The sequence below is a fragment of the Harmonia axyridis genome, chromosome 2, assembly GCF_914767665.1.
Source record: "Harmonia axyridis chromosome 2, icHarAxyr1.1, whole genome shotgun sequence".
Taxonomy (NCBI): Eukaryota; Metazoa; Arthropoda; class Insecta; order Coleoptera; family Coccinellidae; genus Harmonia; species Harmonia axyridis.
In genome coordinates, this window is record NC_059502.1 from 50,687,131 (window position 1) to 50,705,774 (window position 18,644).

An 18,644-nucleotide genomic window follows, 5' to 3' on the forward strand; every position below is an offset into this window, starting at 1 on the left:
TTTACTGATCAAGAAAATAGTTGACGAAGTGAAAGATATTCAAAATGGCGACTTAAGGGATGTGTCAAATATCAGTTGGAAATCTGAGAAATCTACAACTGAGCCGTATCGCGGAAAAATTTGTGATGCAGAAAAACAGAACATTAAAATGAAAAATGATTCAGTTATTGTGAATATGAACTCAGAACCTGAATATGAAGAAGACAAAACAAAAGAAGAGGATAAAATTCATTTGAATACATGCTTGAGAAATGCTTTTCTGATCAAGAAAATTCTTGAAATTACAGCATCTCAAATGAAAAAGGGTTTTAAGACCGAAAAATTCAATCAATATAGTGTAACCTTAAAAAAGAAAAGAAATAATTTTCGTAGACATCAAAATTTCTATTTCAAAATTCCAAATCGAGCTCTATAATGATGTTATATTTCACGTTATTGAATTAAATAAATTACTCTTCAAAAAAACATAAAAATAATGTATATAAGACCATTTGTTGTATCATTGATTAGTACTCTGTTCGATTAGTTGATGTATCTGATTAATAATAAAATTTAACATATGAATTTCTATAAAAACGATTATTGAATTTTTCTTATATCCTGAAATGATGGGACGTAAAACAATAACAAAAATTATATGAAACAAAAAAAAAATTGAATAACAACACAAATAGGACGGTGAATGAACAAACCCATTACAGTTATAAAAAATTATACTCAATAAATTCTTTCAACAGATGTTGCATATCACATTCGAAGAAATTTATCTGCAACCATCAAGAATTTTGTTATCGCACCACATTTTCAATTGAAGAGATAACATTCCTATTTCCACCAATTGGAGCTAATGCATATTTGATGACTTTCTCTTATTGAGTCATTATAGAAAGAAGAGATATCCCAGCAAACACGTTACATCACTTGGCAGTTTCGCGAAGTCTCAAATTGCACATTGACAGATATCTTCATTGCGATTACGCATACTTGTTCTAAACATATTTATTTTGCGACATTGCTTTGTTAACAACAATTCGAAGATGCAGTGATAATAATTCGAGGATATTAATAAATAACCACAATGCCATCCCCATAGAAAGTGGTAAATTAGTAGTTAAAAAGTTTACCATCGAGCGACTTCGCAACGAACTACACAATGTTAACATGAATTGGATGATATTTCAAATCCTTTTTGAGTGGGTCACTTTATGTTCCCAATGTGGCTGTTTATTCTGGTGAATGTAATAGTAATACTTTGCAGATTATTATTTTCAATTATCCATCTGTGGCACTGAAATATCCAGCCCTCAAAGAGTCCGACGAATATTTATTTATTCTCCTTCATCTGGATGTAATAAACAAAAACAAACGATTCAGAGCAATCCGAGAGGTCGTCGGTGAAAGCAGAACGTGATCCTAATAGAAGCATTTTTGCAACAAAATACAGATTACGTATTCACTTGGTCCGTTTTCTGGCTGATCGAGCGATATTTCGAAAACTACAATAGCTATAGGCTTCCCGTTTTTTCAGTTTTATTTGTGCGTTGGTGTCTGCCATGTGGCTGGTGATATAGCTATATCACCAAAAAACCAATAAATTAAAATATATATAGTATTTTTTTATAAGTGGTCAAATGAAGACCGGCTCTGTTTGTTAATTTTATTATTTTATGAGAGATAATTTCACTTTTTTGTGACGTTTGTTTTTTATATTAGATTGAATAATTATTTATTATATGGATGTTTCATTACTTCATTTCCCATTTCCAAATTGTATGTACAAATTTCTACAGGATTACTTTTGTGATATTCATAAAATAGTCCCTTTGGCACTATACAGTGTGTTTCCAAATTGTATGTATGACTTTGTACAAGATATTCTACACATTAAATAAATGATATTCTATATAGGAATCCTTGTCCGAATTTGAACAATACAAGGCATTTGACCTATATTAAATATCATTTATTCAATGGGTAGAATATCTTGTACAAAGTCATACATACAATTTGGAAACACACTGTATAGTGCCAAAGGGACTTTTTTATGAATATCACAAAAGTAATGTTTTCTGGGGATTACAGATTCCTGCGTTACGGTCATGGTGGCGCTGCCAACCAGGTTAACGCTTCCCCCAACAGAGGGCGCAACAATCTACTTAAGCCTCGAAGTAAGCATCTTAAACGGATATAAGCCGAGGAATCTCAGTCAAATAGCAACCTACATCATGTAGCATTTTGTGTCTTGTATTATATCTGTACTATATTTCATTTTTACTGTTTTATTTTATAACCGTCTAACTAGGAGTAGGCAGATAAAGGCCTAGTTAGAAAACCATTTATTTTTCCCGCTAACTAGGAGTTAGGCAGATTGAGGCCTGATTAAGCCCCGGTGCACACATCCGACATTTGCAGTTGCGACACCGTTACGGTGTCGTAAGCTAGTGTGCATGCTCCCATTTGATTCTTAGTACCACAGCCCGCATGATGGCAGTTACGACGTCGCAACGGCACGGCGGGTAGTGTGCATGCTCCCATTTGATTCTTTGTACCACAGGCCGCAAGTACGACACAGCAACGGTGTCGTAACTGCAAAAGTCGTATGTGTGCACCGGGATCTTAAACCCCACCATCGACCAAGTCGTCACGCTGTCCCAAAAGTTTTATTAAGTTCAAAATTTTATCTAGTATGGAAGTCAGTATGTGTACTCTATGTGTAGTGAAAAAATAGAATTGAGAAGTCTAATAATGATATCCTAATGAAATCATAATCGAACTTCCTATTGAAATTGATATAATGTTCTCTATGTGTGGTGAAAAAGGGAATGGAATATAGAGATATCAAAGAGACCTCCCATGAAACGACCCAATGTGGTTATTAAAAAGACATTTATTGACTCAAAAACTTCCATAAAAGTGACAACAAATGGATGTTTTTTTGGGGATATTTTTTCATGTCTCAATTTGAACAACACAACGACTTGAAATGCGTACATGATGTCGCGGACATTTCGCTGCAAATGCGAGCGGGAGGCAATGTTTTTAATACATCGCATGCGAGCTTTTAGTTGCAAAGTTACTTCCATGGTACTTCACAGTTACCTCCCAGTGTTTGCTGGGATATATAAGTTGCCTGAAACTCAAAAATTACCTCAGTATTTTTGTGAAAGGCATTCTGTGAATAACGTGTTTGCATAGTGAATAATTTCAATCTTTTTCGTAATTGAACAATTCAAAACATGAACATAATGAATGAAAAGGTGATTTTGAAATCGGGATTGAGGAAATTGAAAAATCATAAACTGAACATAAGGAATACTTTAATGATCAAGAAAATAGTTACCGAAGTGAAAGATATTCAAAATGGCGAGTTAAGGGATGTGTCAAATATCAGTTGGAAATCTGAGAAATCTACAACTGAGCCGTATCGCGGAAAAATTTGTGATGCAGAAAAACAGAACATTAAAATGAAAAATGATTCAGTTATTGTGAATATGAACTCAGAACCTGAATATGAAGAAGACAAAACAAAAGAAGAGGATAAAATTCATTTGAATACATGCTTGAGAAATGCTTTTCTGATCAAGAAAATTCTTGAAATTACAGCATCTCAAATGAAAAGGGGTTTTAAGACCGAAAAATTCAATCAATATAGTGTAACCTTAAAAAAGAAAAGAAATAATTTTCGTAGACATCTAAATTTCTATTTCAAAATTCCAAATCGAGCTCTATAATGATGTTATATTTCACGTTATTGAATTAAATAAATTACTCTTCAAAAAAACATAAAAATAATGTATATAAGACCATTTGTTGTATCATTGATTAATACTCTGTTCGATTAGTTGATGTATCTGAATAATAATAAAATTTAACATATGAATTTCTATAAAAACGATTATTGAATTTTTCTTATATCCTGAAATGATGGGACGTAAAACAATAACAAAAATTATATGAAACAAAAAAAAATTAAATAACAACACAAATAGGACGGTGAATGAACAAACCCATTACAGTTATAAAAAATTATACTCAATAAATTCTTTCAACAGATGTTGCATATCACATTCGAAGAAATTTATCTGCAACCATCAAGAATTTTGTTATCGCACCACATTTTCAATTGAAGAGATAACATTCCTATTTCCACCAATTGGAGCTAATGCATATTTGATGACTTTCTCTTATTGAGTCATTATAGAAAGAAGAGATATATAGAAGTTGCCTGAAACTTAAAATTACCTCAGTATTTTCGTGAAAGGTATTCTGTGAATAACGTGTTTGCATAGTGAATAATTTCAATCTTTTTCGTAATTGAACAATTCAAAACATGAACATAATGAATGAAAAGGTGATTTTGAAATCGGGATTGAGGAAATTGAAAAATCATAAACTGAACATAAGGAATACTTTACTGATCAAGAAAATAGTTAACGAAGTGAAAGATATTCAAAATGGCGACTTAAGGGATGTGTCAAATATCAGTTGGAAATCTGAGAAATCTACAACTGAGCCGAATCGCGGAAAAATTTGTGATGCAGAAAAACAGAACATTAAAATGAAAAATGATTCAGTTATTGTGAATATGAACTCAGAACCTGAATATGAAGAAGACAAAACAAAAGAAGAGGATAAAATTCATTTGAATACATGCTTGAGAAATGCTTTTCTGATCAAAAAAATTCTTGAAATTACAGCATCTCAAATGAAAAAGGGTTTTAAGACCGAAAAATTCAATCAATATAGTGTAACCTTAAAAAAGAAAAGAAATAATTTTCGTAGACATCAAAATTTCTATTTCAAAATTCCAAATCGAGCTCTATAATGATGTTATATTTCACGTTATTGAATTAAATAAATTACTCTTCAAAAAAACATAAAAATAATGTATATAAGACCATTTGTTGTATCATTGATTAGTACTCTGTTCGATTAGTTGATGTATCTGAATAATAATAAAATTTAACATATGAATTTCTATAAAAACGATTATTGAATTTTTCTTATATCCTGAAATGATGGGACGTAAAACAATAACAAAAATTATATGAAACAAAAAAAAAATTAAATAACAACACGAATAGGACGGTGAATGAACAAACCCATTACAGTTATAAAAAATTATACTCAATAAATTCTTTCAACAGATGTTGCATATCACATTCGAAGAAATTTATCTGCAACCATCAAGAATTTTGTTATCGCACCACATTTTCAATTGGAGAGATAACATTCCTATTTCCACCAATTGGAGCTAATGCATATTTGATGACTTTCTCTTATTGAGTCATTATAGAAAGAAGAGATATATAGAAGTTGCCTGAAACTTAAAATTACCTCAGTATTTTCGTGAAAGGCATTCTGTGAATAACGTGTTTGCACAGTGAATAATTTCAATCTTTTTCGTAATTGAACAATTCAAAACATGAACATAATGAATGAAAAGGTGATTTTGAAATCGGGATTGAGGAAATTGAAAAATCATAAACTGAACATAAGGAATACTTTACTGATCAAGAAAATAGTTAACGAAGTGAAAGATATTCAAAATGTCGACTTAAGGGATGTGTCAAATATCAGTTGGAAATCTGAGAAATCTACAAGTGAGCCGTATCGCGGAAAAATTTGTGATGCAGAAAAACAGAACATTAAAATGAAAAATGATTCAGTTATTGTGAATATGAACTCAGAACCTGAATATGAAGAAGACAAAACAAAAGAAGAGGATAAAATTCATTTGAATACATGCTTGAGAAATGCTTTTCTGATCAAGAAAATTCTTGAAATTACAGCATCTCTAATGAAAAAGGGTTTCAAGACCGAAAAATTCAATCAATATAGTGTAACCTCAAAAAAGAAAAGAAATAATTTTCGTAGACATCAAAATTTCTATTTCAAAATTCCAAATCGAGCTCTATAATGATGTTATATTTCACGTTATTGAGTTAAATAAATTACTCTTCAAAAAAACATAAAAATAATGTATATAAGACCATTTGTTGTATCATTGATTAGTACTCTGTTCGATTAGTTGATGTATCTGAATAATAATAAAATTTAACATATGAATTTCTATAAAAACGATTATTGAATTTTTCTTATATCCTGAAATGATGGGACGTAAAACAATAACAAAAATTATATGAAAAAAAAAAAAAATTAAATAACAACACAAATAGGACGGTGAATGAACAAACCCATTACAGTTATAAAAAATTATACTCAATAAATTCTTTCAACAGATGTTGCATATCACATTCGAAGAAATTTATCTGCAACCATCAAGAATTTTGTTATCGCACCACATTTTCAATTGAAGAGATAACATTCCTATTTCCACCAATTGGAGCTAATGCATATTTGATGACTTTCTCTTATTGAGTCATTATAGAAAGAAGAGATATATAGAAGTTGCCTGAAACTTAAAATTACCTCAGTATTTTCGTGAAAGACATTCTGTGAATAACGTGTTTGCATAGTGAATAATTTCAATCTTTTTCGTAATTGAACAATTCAAAACATGAACATAATGAATGAAAAGGTGATTTTGAAATCGGGATTGAGGAAATTGAAAAATCATAAACTGAACATAAGGAATACTTTACTGATCAAGAAAATAGTTGACGAAGTGAAAGATATTCAAAATGGCGACTCAAGGGATGTGTCAAATATCAGTTGGAAATCTGAGAAATCTACAACTGAGCCGTATCGCGGAAAAATTTGTGATGCAGAAAAACAGAACATTAAAATGAAAAATTATTCAGTTATTGTGAATATGAACTCAGAACCTGAATATGAAGAAGACAAAACAAAAGAAGAGGATAAAATTCATTTGAATACATGCTTGAGAAATGCTTTTCTGATCAAGAAAATTCTTGAAATTATAGCATCTCAAATGAAAAAGGGTTTTAAGACCGAAAAATTCAATCAATATAGTGTAACCTTAAAAAAGAAAAGAAATAATTTTCGTAGACATCAAAATTTCTATTTCAAAATTCCAAATCGAGCTCTATAATGATGTTATATTTCACGTTATTGAATTAAATAAATTACTCTTCAAAAAAACATAAAAATAATGTATATAAGACCATTTGTTGTATCATTGATTAGTACTCTGTTCGATTAGTTGATGTATCTGAATAATAATAAAATTTAACATATGAATTTCTATAAAAACGATTATTGAATTTTTCTTATATCCTGAAATGATGGGACGTAAAACAATAACAAAAATTATATGAAACAAAAAAAAATTAAATAACAACACAAATAGGACGGTGAATGAACAAACCCATTACAGTTATAAAAAATTATACTCAATAAATTCTTTCAACAGATGTTGCATATCACATTCGAAGAAATTTATCTGCAACCATCAAGAATTTTGTTATCGCACCACATTTTCAATTGAAGAGATAACATTCCTATTTCCACCAATTGGAGCTAATGCATATTTGATGACTTTCTCTTATTGAGTCATTATAGAAAGAAGAGATATATAGAAGTTGCCTGAAACTTAAAATTACCTCAGTATTTTCGTGAAAGACATTCTGTGAATAACGTGTTTGCATAGTGAATAATTTCAATCTTTTTCGTAATTGAACAATTCAAAACATGAACATAATGAATGAAAAGGTGATTTTGAAATCGGGATTGAGGAAATTGAAAAATCATAAACTGAACATAAGGAATACTTTACTGATCAAGAAAATAGTTAACGAAGTGAAAGATATTCAAAATGGCGACTCAAGGGATGTGTCAAATATCAGTTGGAAATCTGAGAAATCTACAACTGAGCCGTATCGCGGAAAAATTTGTGATGCAGAAAAACAGAACATTAAAATGAAAAATTATTCAGTTATTGTGAATATGAACTCAGAACCTGAATATGAAGAAGACAAAACAAAAGAAGAGGATAAAATTCATTTGAATACATGCTTGAGAAATGCTTTTCTGATCAAGAAAATTCTTGAAATTATAGCATCTCAAATGAAAAAGGGTTTTAAGACCGAAAAATTCAATCAATATAGTGTAACCTTAAAAAAGAAAAGAAATAATTTTCGTAGACATCAAAATTTCTATTTCAAAATTCCAAATCGAGCTCTATAATGATGTTATATTTCACGTTATTGAATTAAATAAATTACTCTTCAAAAAAACATAAAAATAATGTATATAAGACCATTTGTTGTATCATTGATTAGTACTCTGTTCGATTAGTTGATGTATCTGAATAATAATAAAATTTAACATATGAATTTCTATAAAAACGATTATTGAATTTTTCTTATATCCTGAAATGATGGGACGTAAAACAATAACAAAAATTATATGAAACAAAAAAAAATTAAATAACAACACAAATAGGACGGTGAATGAACAAACCCATTACAGTTATAAAAAATTATACTCAATAAATTCTTTCAACAGATGTTGCATATCACATTCGAAGAAATTTATCTGCAACCATCAAGAATTTTGTTATCGGACCACATTTTCAATTGAAGAGATAACATTCCTATTTCCACCAATTGGAGCTAATGCATATTTGATGACTTTCTCTTATTGAGTCATTATAGAAAGAAGAGATATATATATAAGTTGCCTGAAACTTAAAATTACCTCAGTATTTTCGTGAAAGGCATTCTGTGAATAACTTGTTTGCATAGTGAATAATTTCAATTTTTTTCGTAATTGAACAATTCAAAACATGAACATAATGAATGAAAAGGTGATTTTGAAATCGGGATTGAGGAAATTGAAAAATCATAAACTGAACATAAGGAATACTTTACTGATCAAGAAAATAGTTAACGAAGTGAAAGATATTCAAAATGGCGACTTAAGGGATGTGTCAAATATCAGTTGGAAATCTGAGAAATCTACAACTGAGCCGTATCGCGGAAAAATTTGTGATGCAGAAAAACAGAACATTGAAATGAAAAATGATTCAGTTATTGTGAATATGAACTCAGAACCTGAATATGAAGAAGACGAAACAAAAGAAGAGGATAAAATTCATTTGAATACATGCTTGAGAAATGCTTTTCTGATCAAGAAAATTCTTGAAATTACAGCATCTCAAATGAAAAAGGGTTTTAAGACCGAAAAATTCAATCAATATAGTGTAACCTTAAAAAAGAAAAGAAATAATTTTCGTAGACATCAAAATTTCTATTTCAAAATTCCAAATCGAGCTCTATAATGATGTTATATTTCACGTTATTGAATTAAATAAATTACTCTTAAAAAAAACATAAAAATAATGTATATAAGACCATTTGTTGTATCATTGATTAGTACTCTGTTCGATTAGTTGATGTATCTGAATAATAATAAAATTTAACATATGAATTTCTATAAAAACGATTATTGAATTTTTCTTATATCCTGAAATGATGGGACGTAAAACAATAACAAAAATTATATGAAACAAAAAAAAAATTAAATAACAACACAAATAGGACGGTGAATGAACAAACCCATTACAGTTATAAAAAATTATACTCAATAAATTCTTTCAACAGATGTTGCATATCACATTCGAAGAATTTTATCTGCAACCATCAAGAATTTTGTTATCGCACCACATTTTCAATTGAAGAGATAACATTCCTATTTCCACCAATTGGAGCTAATGCATATTTGATGACTTTCTCTTATTGAGTCATTATAGAAAGAAGAGATATATAGAAGTTGCCTGAAACTTAAAATTACCTCAGTATTTTCGTGAAAGGCATTCTGTGAATAACGTGTTTGCATAGTGAATAATTTCAATCTTTTTCGTAATTGAACAATTCAAAACATGAACATAATGAATGAAAAGGTGATTTTGAAATCGGGATTGAGGAAATTGAAAAATCATAAACTGAACATAAGGAATACTTTACTGATCAAGAAAATAGTTAACGAAGTGAAAGATATTCAAAATGGCGACTTAAGGGATGTGTCAAATATCAGTTGGAAATCTGAGAAATCTACAACTGAGCCGTATCGCGGAAAAATTTGTGATGCAGAAAAACAGAACATTAAAATGAAAAATGATTCAGTTATTGTGAATATGAACTCAGAACCTGAATATGAAGAAGACAAAACAAAAGAAGAGGATAAAATTCATTTGAATACATGCTTGAGAAATGCTTTTCTGATCAAAAAAATTCTTGAAATTACAGCATCTCAAATGAAAAAGGGTTTTAAGACCGAAAAATTCAATCAATATAGTGTAACCTTAAAAAAGAAAAGAAATAATTTTCGTAGACATCAAAATTTCTATTTCAAAATTCCAAATCGAGCTCTATAATGATGTTATATTTCACGTTATTGAATTAAATAAATTACTCTTCAAAAAAACATAAAAATAATGTATATAAGACCATTTGTTGTATCATTGATTAGTTCTCTGTTCGATTAGTTGATGTATCTGAATAATAATAAAATTTAACATATGAATTTCTATAAAAACGATTATTGAATTTTTCTTATATCCTGAAATGATGGGACGTAAAACAATAACAAAAATTATATGAAACAAAAAAAAAATTAAATAACAACACAAATAGGACGGTGAATGAACAAACCCATTACAGTTATAAAAAATTTTACTCAATAAATTCTTTCAACAGATGTTGCATATCACATTCGAAGAAATTTATCTGCAACCATCAAGAATTTTGTTATCGCACCACATTTTCAATTGAAGAGATAACATTCCTATTTCCACCAATTGGAGCTAATGCATATTTGATGACTTTCTCTTATTGAGTCATTATAGAAAGAAGAGATATATAGAAGTTGCCTGAAACTTAAAATTACCTCAGTATTTTCGTGAAAGACATTCTGTGAATAACGTGTTTGCATAGTGAATAATTTCAATCTTTTTCGTAATTGAACAATTCAAAACATGAACATAATGAATGAAAAGGTGATTTTGAAATCGGGATTGAGGAAATTGAAAAATCATAAACTGAACATAAGGAATACTTTACTGATCAAGAAAATAGTTGACGAAGTGAAAGATATTCAAAATGGCGACTCAAGGGATGTGTCAAATATCAGTTGGAAATCTGAGAAATCTACAACTGAGCCGTATCGCGGAAAAATTTGTGATGCAGAAAAACAGAACATTAAAATGAAAAATTATTCAGTTATTGTGAATATGAACTCAGAACCTGAATATGAAGAAGACAAAACAAAAGAAGAGGATAAAATTCATTTGAATACATGCTTGAGAAATGCTTTTCTGATCAAGAAAATTCTTGAAATTATAGCATCTCAAATGAAAAAGGGTTTTAAGACCGAAAAATTCAATCAATATAGTGTAACCTTAAAAAAGAAAAGAAATAATTTTCGTAGACATCAAAATTTCCATTTCAAAATTCCAAATCGAGCTCTATAATGATGTTATATTTCACGTTATTGAATTAAATAAATTACTCTTCAAAAAAACATAAAAATAATGTATATAAGACCATTTGTTGTATCATTGATTAGTACTCTGTTCGATTAGTTGATGTATCTGAATAATAATAAAATTTAACATATGAATTTCTATAAAAACGATTATTGAATTTTTCTTATATCCTGAAATGATGGGACGTAAAACAATAACAAAAATTATATGAAACAAAAAAAAATTAAATAACAACACAAATAGGACGGTGAATGAACAAACCCATTACAGTTATAAAAAATTATACTCAATAAATTCTTTCAACAGATGTTGCATATCACATTCGAAGAAATTTATCTGCAACCATCAAGAATTTTGTTATCGCACCACATTTTCAATTGAAGAGATAACATTCCTATTTCCACCAATTGGAGCTAATGCATATTTGATGACTTTCTCTTATTGAGTCATTATAGAAAGAAGAGATATATAGAAGTTGCCTGAAACTTAAAATTACCTCAGTATTTTCGTGAAAGACATTCTGTGAATAACGTGTTTGCATAGTGAATAATTTCAATCTTTTTCGTAATTGAACAATTCAAAACATGAACATAATGAATGAAAAGGTGATTTTGAAATCGGGATTGAGGAAATTGAAAAATCATAAACTGAACATAAGGAATACTTTACTGATCAAGAAAATAGTTAACGAAGTGAAAGATATTCAAAATGGCGACTCAAGGGATGTGTCAAATATCAGTTGGAAATCTGAGAAATCTACAACTGAGCCGTATCGCGGAAAAATTTGTGATGCAGAAAAACAGAACATTAAAATGAAAAATTATTCAGTTATTGTGAATATGAACTCAGAACCTGAATATGAAGAAGACAAAACAAAAGAAGAGGATAAAATTCATTTGAATACATGCTTGAGAAATGTTTTTCTGATCAAGAAAATTCTTGAAATTATAGCATCTCAAATGAAAAAGGGTTTTAAGACCGAAAAATTCAATCAATATAGTGTAACCTTAAAAAAGAAAAGAAATAATTTTCGTAGACATCAAAATTTCTATTTCAAAATTCCAAATCGAGCTCTATAATGATGTTATATTTCACGTTATTGAATTAAATAAATTACTCTTCAAAAAAACATAAAAATAATGTATATAAGACCATTTGTTGTATCATTGATTAGTACTCTGTTCGATTAGTTGATGTATCTGAATAATAATGAAATTTAACATATGAATTTCTATAAAAACGATTATTGAATTTTTCTTATATCCTGAAATGATGGGACGTAAAACAATAACAAAAATTATATGAAACAAAAAAAAAATTAAATAACAACACAAATAGGACGGTGAATGAACAAACCCATTACAGTTATAAAAAATTATACTCAATAAATTCTTTCAACAGATGTTGCATATCAAATTCGAAGAAATTTATCTGCAACCATCAAGAATTTTGTTATCGCACCACATTTTCAATTGAAGAGATAACATTCCTATTTCCACCAATTGGAGCTAATGCATATTTGATGACTTTCTCTTATTGAGTCATTATAGAAAGAATAGATATATATATATATATATATATATATATATATATATATATATATATATATATATGTAGGGTTTTTTTATCGTTGTCTAGGGGTTTATATAAAAAAGGCCGCCGGAACTTAACTATGTTTATTTACACAATGTACAATTCAACTTCAATTGAATGTACAGCCACTGAACTTTCGTCTATTGTCTATCGAAGCTATTTTATTCCGTCTAACTGTTAATAGTCTAATTATCGAATTATTCGCGTTGATCCGTCAATATCTAACGTCGAATTATCTTACTCGCTGCGTCTACTATTTTACGTCGAACTCTATGCGTCTATCACGTCGAATTATTTAACTTTTCCCGTCTCGTCTCTAACGTCGAATCCTAACTATGTCCGTCTACTATCTTACGTCGAATTCCACCCTCGTTGGTCTGTATCGTACTTCAGTCCTTAAGTTTCAAGTACCTCTTCCCCTTACGTCTTCCTATATCGATAAATCTGCATAGTCCAACCTTTTAGGGTCGATCGTGTAATTCTCGTTTCGTAAAGTCAGAAGCGTATCATTCAGTCGGGTGTTAAGAATTTGGATCCCACACTCGGCCATCCTACTGAGAATCCGACTCGGATTCATACTGTATCCAAGGCTTCATATACTCCGAACAAGTCGATGTCCGAATGGGTCCTTCGTGATTTCCTATCTTAATTACGTCATATCTATCATTTCTCTTCGCTTTGATCACTTCGTATGGTCCTAAAGATGTCTTATGCACTTTTAATCCTGCTCCGAATTGAGTTCTTCTAATCGAAACTAGGTCACCTTCTTTGAAAAATACGGCTTTACTCCTTTTTTCGTTATAATTTTTCCGATTTTTATTTTCGACTTTCATTAAGTGCTGCTTATGAAATTCTTCTCTCAAATTTTCTCTTCTCTTCTCTTCGTCAAACCATTTCTTCACTTCTTCTTCAAAGAGTTCTGCTAACACAATATCTTCCTTTTTTCTCATCTTATTCCCTTGAGCTATTTTCACTTTCTCTAACAATCCATTTTCGTCAAGTGGTTTTTCTTCATGTTCCTTTTCCGGTTTTATGCATATCGGTTCTTTATCTTTGTGTACTTCAAAATTAGTAGACATCGTCTTTTTTGACTTAACATCTCCAATAATTCGTTTCTCTAACTTTCTGAATTTTCCATCGTCTATGTACGTCAAATCAATTCTTCGCCGTCTATATTAACATTTTTTCTGATGGAACCTATTGTTTCAACTCGATTTGCTCCTATCCCTTTGATTACAATCGTATCCTTTGAAATTGGATCTTCGCTAAAATACAATTCGTAAACGTCTTGTCTAATGGCGCTTATATCACTGCCGGTATTAAATAATGCTACTAATTTAATTTCGTCAAACGTCAATGTTATTGCATTTCGCGGTACTATATTCATAGTATTTACCTTTTTAGAAGTTTGAGTCTGTTGTGAAGTTTTGTCAGGACAGTTCGATGATAAATGACCAAATTTCTTACAACTAAAACATTTCACGCCTTTACTTCTGTCTGGACACTCTCTGGATTTATGACCGTGGCTTCCACAATTATAACAAAGTTCTTGCTTATACCTTCTATTTTGATGACTAATTTCAGCTCTATATTCCTTCTTAAATTCATGTTTTTCCTCATGTCTCATTTCGTCTCTGTTCGTCTTGGAAGGTTTGATACATCTTACAGGTTGTTTCTTGGAAATAGTTTCATAGAGTTTCACTTTTTCCTTGAATTCTTGAAATTTTCTGGCACCATATAATATAACTTTATTTGATGATTCGTCTTGTATCCCGTCTATGATGTATTGAATGATAACTTCATCTTCTATATTAGCTCGACTAGCTATTTCCCTCATGATCAATACATATTCTTGAACATTTTCGTCATGTCTTTTCCTTCTAAACATCAAAATTTTATGAATTTGTGCACTGTTTACATTGACTTCAAACTCCTGAATCAATCTTCTCTTCAAAATACTCCAAGTTCTAATACCTTTTTGAGATTGTATGAATAGTTTCGCGAGACCTTTCAAAGATTTCTTTGCAAATATCAACTTTTGCAAGTCATTCCATCCCGTCACTTCTGCAATTTCTTCGAAATCCTCGATCCATCTTTCTATTGGATAATCGTCTTTTCCGTCAAACGACTTGATACTATCTTCCACGTCTCGAAAAGTCAATGAAAAACTCTGTTTTTTCATAATTTTCCGTCTATTGAATTTGTCATGTCTTGAGGAATATTTGTCTACGTCACTGTTTTCATTCTCGTCGTCAGTGTTTTCCGTCTCGTCGTCATTTTCGTCATCTCTCTCTGATTCGTTGGAATCCTCTTCTAAATTTCCGTCATCTACTTCGAATTTTATTAAAAATGAGCATATGCGTTCGATAATTACGTCATCAGTTCCAATATATTCCAAGCCAAGCATATTGGAAACGGTTATCAGGTCTGGGAGTTTGAGTTGTTTATAAACGTCTTGTACTTTAGTCAAGTGATCGTCTGAGTTTTTGTCCCATCCAAAACCCGAAAATTTACGTAGCGCTCTACGGACCTTATGCGATTCACCTTCATCACCGTAACAAATAAAATGTAATGCTTTGACAGCAGATAATGTAGCATTGGATATTTGATTTTCAATAATTGTAATATCGCCCAAAGTTGACATTTTTAATAAAAAATACTCAATCAATATTAAATGGAAAACTGAAAATTCAAATGAACGAAAACCGCCAAATTAAAACAGAAAACACTAAAATCAATACTAATTCAATTATGCTATCTCAATTTAAAATTATCAAAATTCGTAGTAATAGCGAACGTTAAATGGCTGTATATTCTCACAAAATAAATCAAATCAATAATCACAAATATAAACAATGTTCAAATGCAATTTCAAAATTCAAAAATATTAAAAAAAACAAATATAAAGTCTCTTCTTTGGTCGTCTTCTTCAACAAGCCTCACAAAATGGAAATTGGAAAGATAAACGTCCTACCTTGAAAGTCTGCATACAATTTTACCATTCATCCTCTGATTACTGCGGAAAATTGATCTCGTTTCGGTCCTTTCGTCTACTGGATCGAAACTCTCTCGTCTACACCTCTGGTACTGGCTTCTTCCGTATTCTCAATTGTTGATTGACTCACTGGCAATTCTTCCTCGTCGCAAATTCTGGACACTTCTATATCGATTTCGATGTCTTCTCCAAATGATTCTTCAAAATATTTGGTTCTCTTCCTCTATCCCGGACAATGTAGGGGTTCACTTCTTTTATCTCGGACAATGAAGGGGTTTTTCACTTTTATCCCGTCGATGAAGATGTTTTTCACAATCCCGGACGATGTAAGGGTTTCCTTTTTCTTCGATCCCGGACGATGTAGGGGTACTTCTTCTTTTATCCCGTCGATGAAAAGGTTTTTTCACTTTTATCCCGGCTGAGGTGAGGGTTTCCTTCTTCTTATATCCCGGTTGAGCCCCCAAAATGTAGGGTTTTTATATCGTTGTCTAGGGGTTTATATAAAAAAGGCCGCCGGAACTTAACTATGTTTATTTACACAATGTACAGGGTGGGCAAATAAGCGAGGTAAGCGGCTATATCTCAGGAACCACTCATCGTAGAGACTTGCGGTAAAAAATTTTACTACTAAAGTAAACAAAAGAAAACACTGAAAATTGTTTTGAAGTTTATACCTCCACCGCTAGGGGGCGTAATAGCTATCGTCGAGTAGAAAAATGCATTTTACTCGAAAAATTTTCATATTAAGTTGGAAAAAAAATATCATCACTGTAAACCTTGGAAAATTCTCTATCTGTTTGAATTGTCACTTTCGATTTTGCGACATCAAATAAGGGTGGGGGAAAGATAGAAATCTGACTGATTGAAATGTCTGTAACTTCAGTTTGGCTCAACATTTTTGAGCAAATCAGATATTATTTGAGAGACAACATCTTGTTGATTAAGGAAAAAATATACTCATGATGAATTTGATTCAGCTGCTTCCGATAGGGAGCGCTAAGTCAGAAGTTCATTGTTTTGTTAATTTTTCTCTGAAATTTCAAACGTAATGATAGGATTTTCTTAACAGAAACAAAAATTTCATTGAATTTGCATGAAAAAACCTGAAGGTCTCAAAGCGATAATTTCAGGCGTTCTGAAGTTATGGCCGGAAGAAGATATTCTTCAACTGATGCACTGCGAAAAACCAAATTGGGTCTTCAAGTTCTAACAGAAACAGAAATCCCATCAAATTTGTATGAAAAAACCAAAAGGTCGCAAAGCGATAGCTTCAGGGGTTCTCTAGTTATGGACGAAAGAAGACACAATTTAGTTTTTCAGTGCATCAGTTGAAGAATATCTTTTTTCGTCCATAACTAGAGAACCCCTGAAGCTATCGCTTTGCGACCTTTTGGTTTTTTCATACAAATTTGATGGGATTTCTGTTTCTGTTAGAACTTGAAGACCCAATTTGGTTTTTCGCAGTGCATCAGTTGAAGAATATCTTCTTCCGGCCATAACTTCAGAACGCCTGAAATTATCGCTTTGAGACCTTCAGGTTTTTTCATGCAAATTCAATGAAATTTTTGTTTCTGTTAAGAAAATCCTATCATTACATTTGAAATTTCAGAGAAAAATTAACAAAACAATGAACTTCTGACTTAGCGCTCCCTATCGGAAGCAGCTGAATCAAATTCATCATGAGTATATTTTTTCCTTAATCAACAAGATGTTGTCTCTCAAATAATATCTGATTTGCTCAAAAATGTTGAGCCAAACTGAAGTTACAGACATTTCAATCAGTCAGATTTCTATCTTTCCCCCACCCTTATTTGATGTCGCAAAATCGAAAGTGACAATTCAAACAGATAGAGAATTTTCCAAGGTTTACAGTGATGATATTTTTTTTCCAACTTAATATGAAAATTTTTCGAGTAAAATGCATTTTTCTACTCGACGATAGCTATTACGCCCCCTAGCGGTGGAGGTATAAACTTCAAAACAATTTTCAGTGTTTTCTTTTGTTTACTTTAGTAGTAAAATTTTTTACCGCAAGTCTCTACGATGAGTGGTTCCTGAGATATAGCCGCTTACCTCGCTTATTTGCCCACCCTGTACAATTCAACTTCAATTGAATGTACAGCCACTGAACTTTCGTCTATTGTCTATCGAAGCTATTTTATTCCGTCTAACTGTTAATAGTCTAATTATCGAATTATTCGCGTTGATCCGTCAATATCTAACGTCGAATTATCTTACTCGCTGCGTCTACTATTTTACGTCGAACTCTATGCGTCTATCACGTCGAATTATTTAACTTTTCCCGTCTCGTCTCTAACGTCGAATCCTAACTATGTCCGTCTACTATCTTACGTCGAATTCCACCCTCGTTGGTCTGTATCGTACTTCAGTCCTTAAGTTTCAAGTACCTCTTCCCCTTACGTCTTCCTATATCGATAAATCTGCATAGTCCAACCTTTTAGGGTCGATCGTGTAATTCTCGTTTCGTAAAGTCAGAAGCGTATCATTCAGTCGGGTGTTAAGAATTTGGATCCCACATATAAGTTGCCTGAAACTTAAAAATTACCTCAGTATTTTCGTGAAAGGCCTTCTGTGAATAACGTGTTTGCATAGTGAATAATTTCAATCTTTTTCGTAATTGAACAA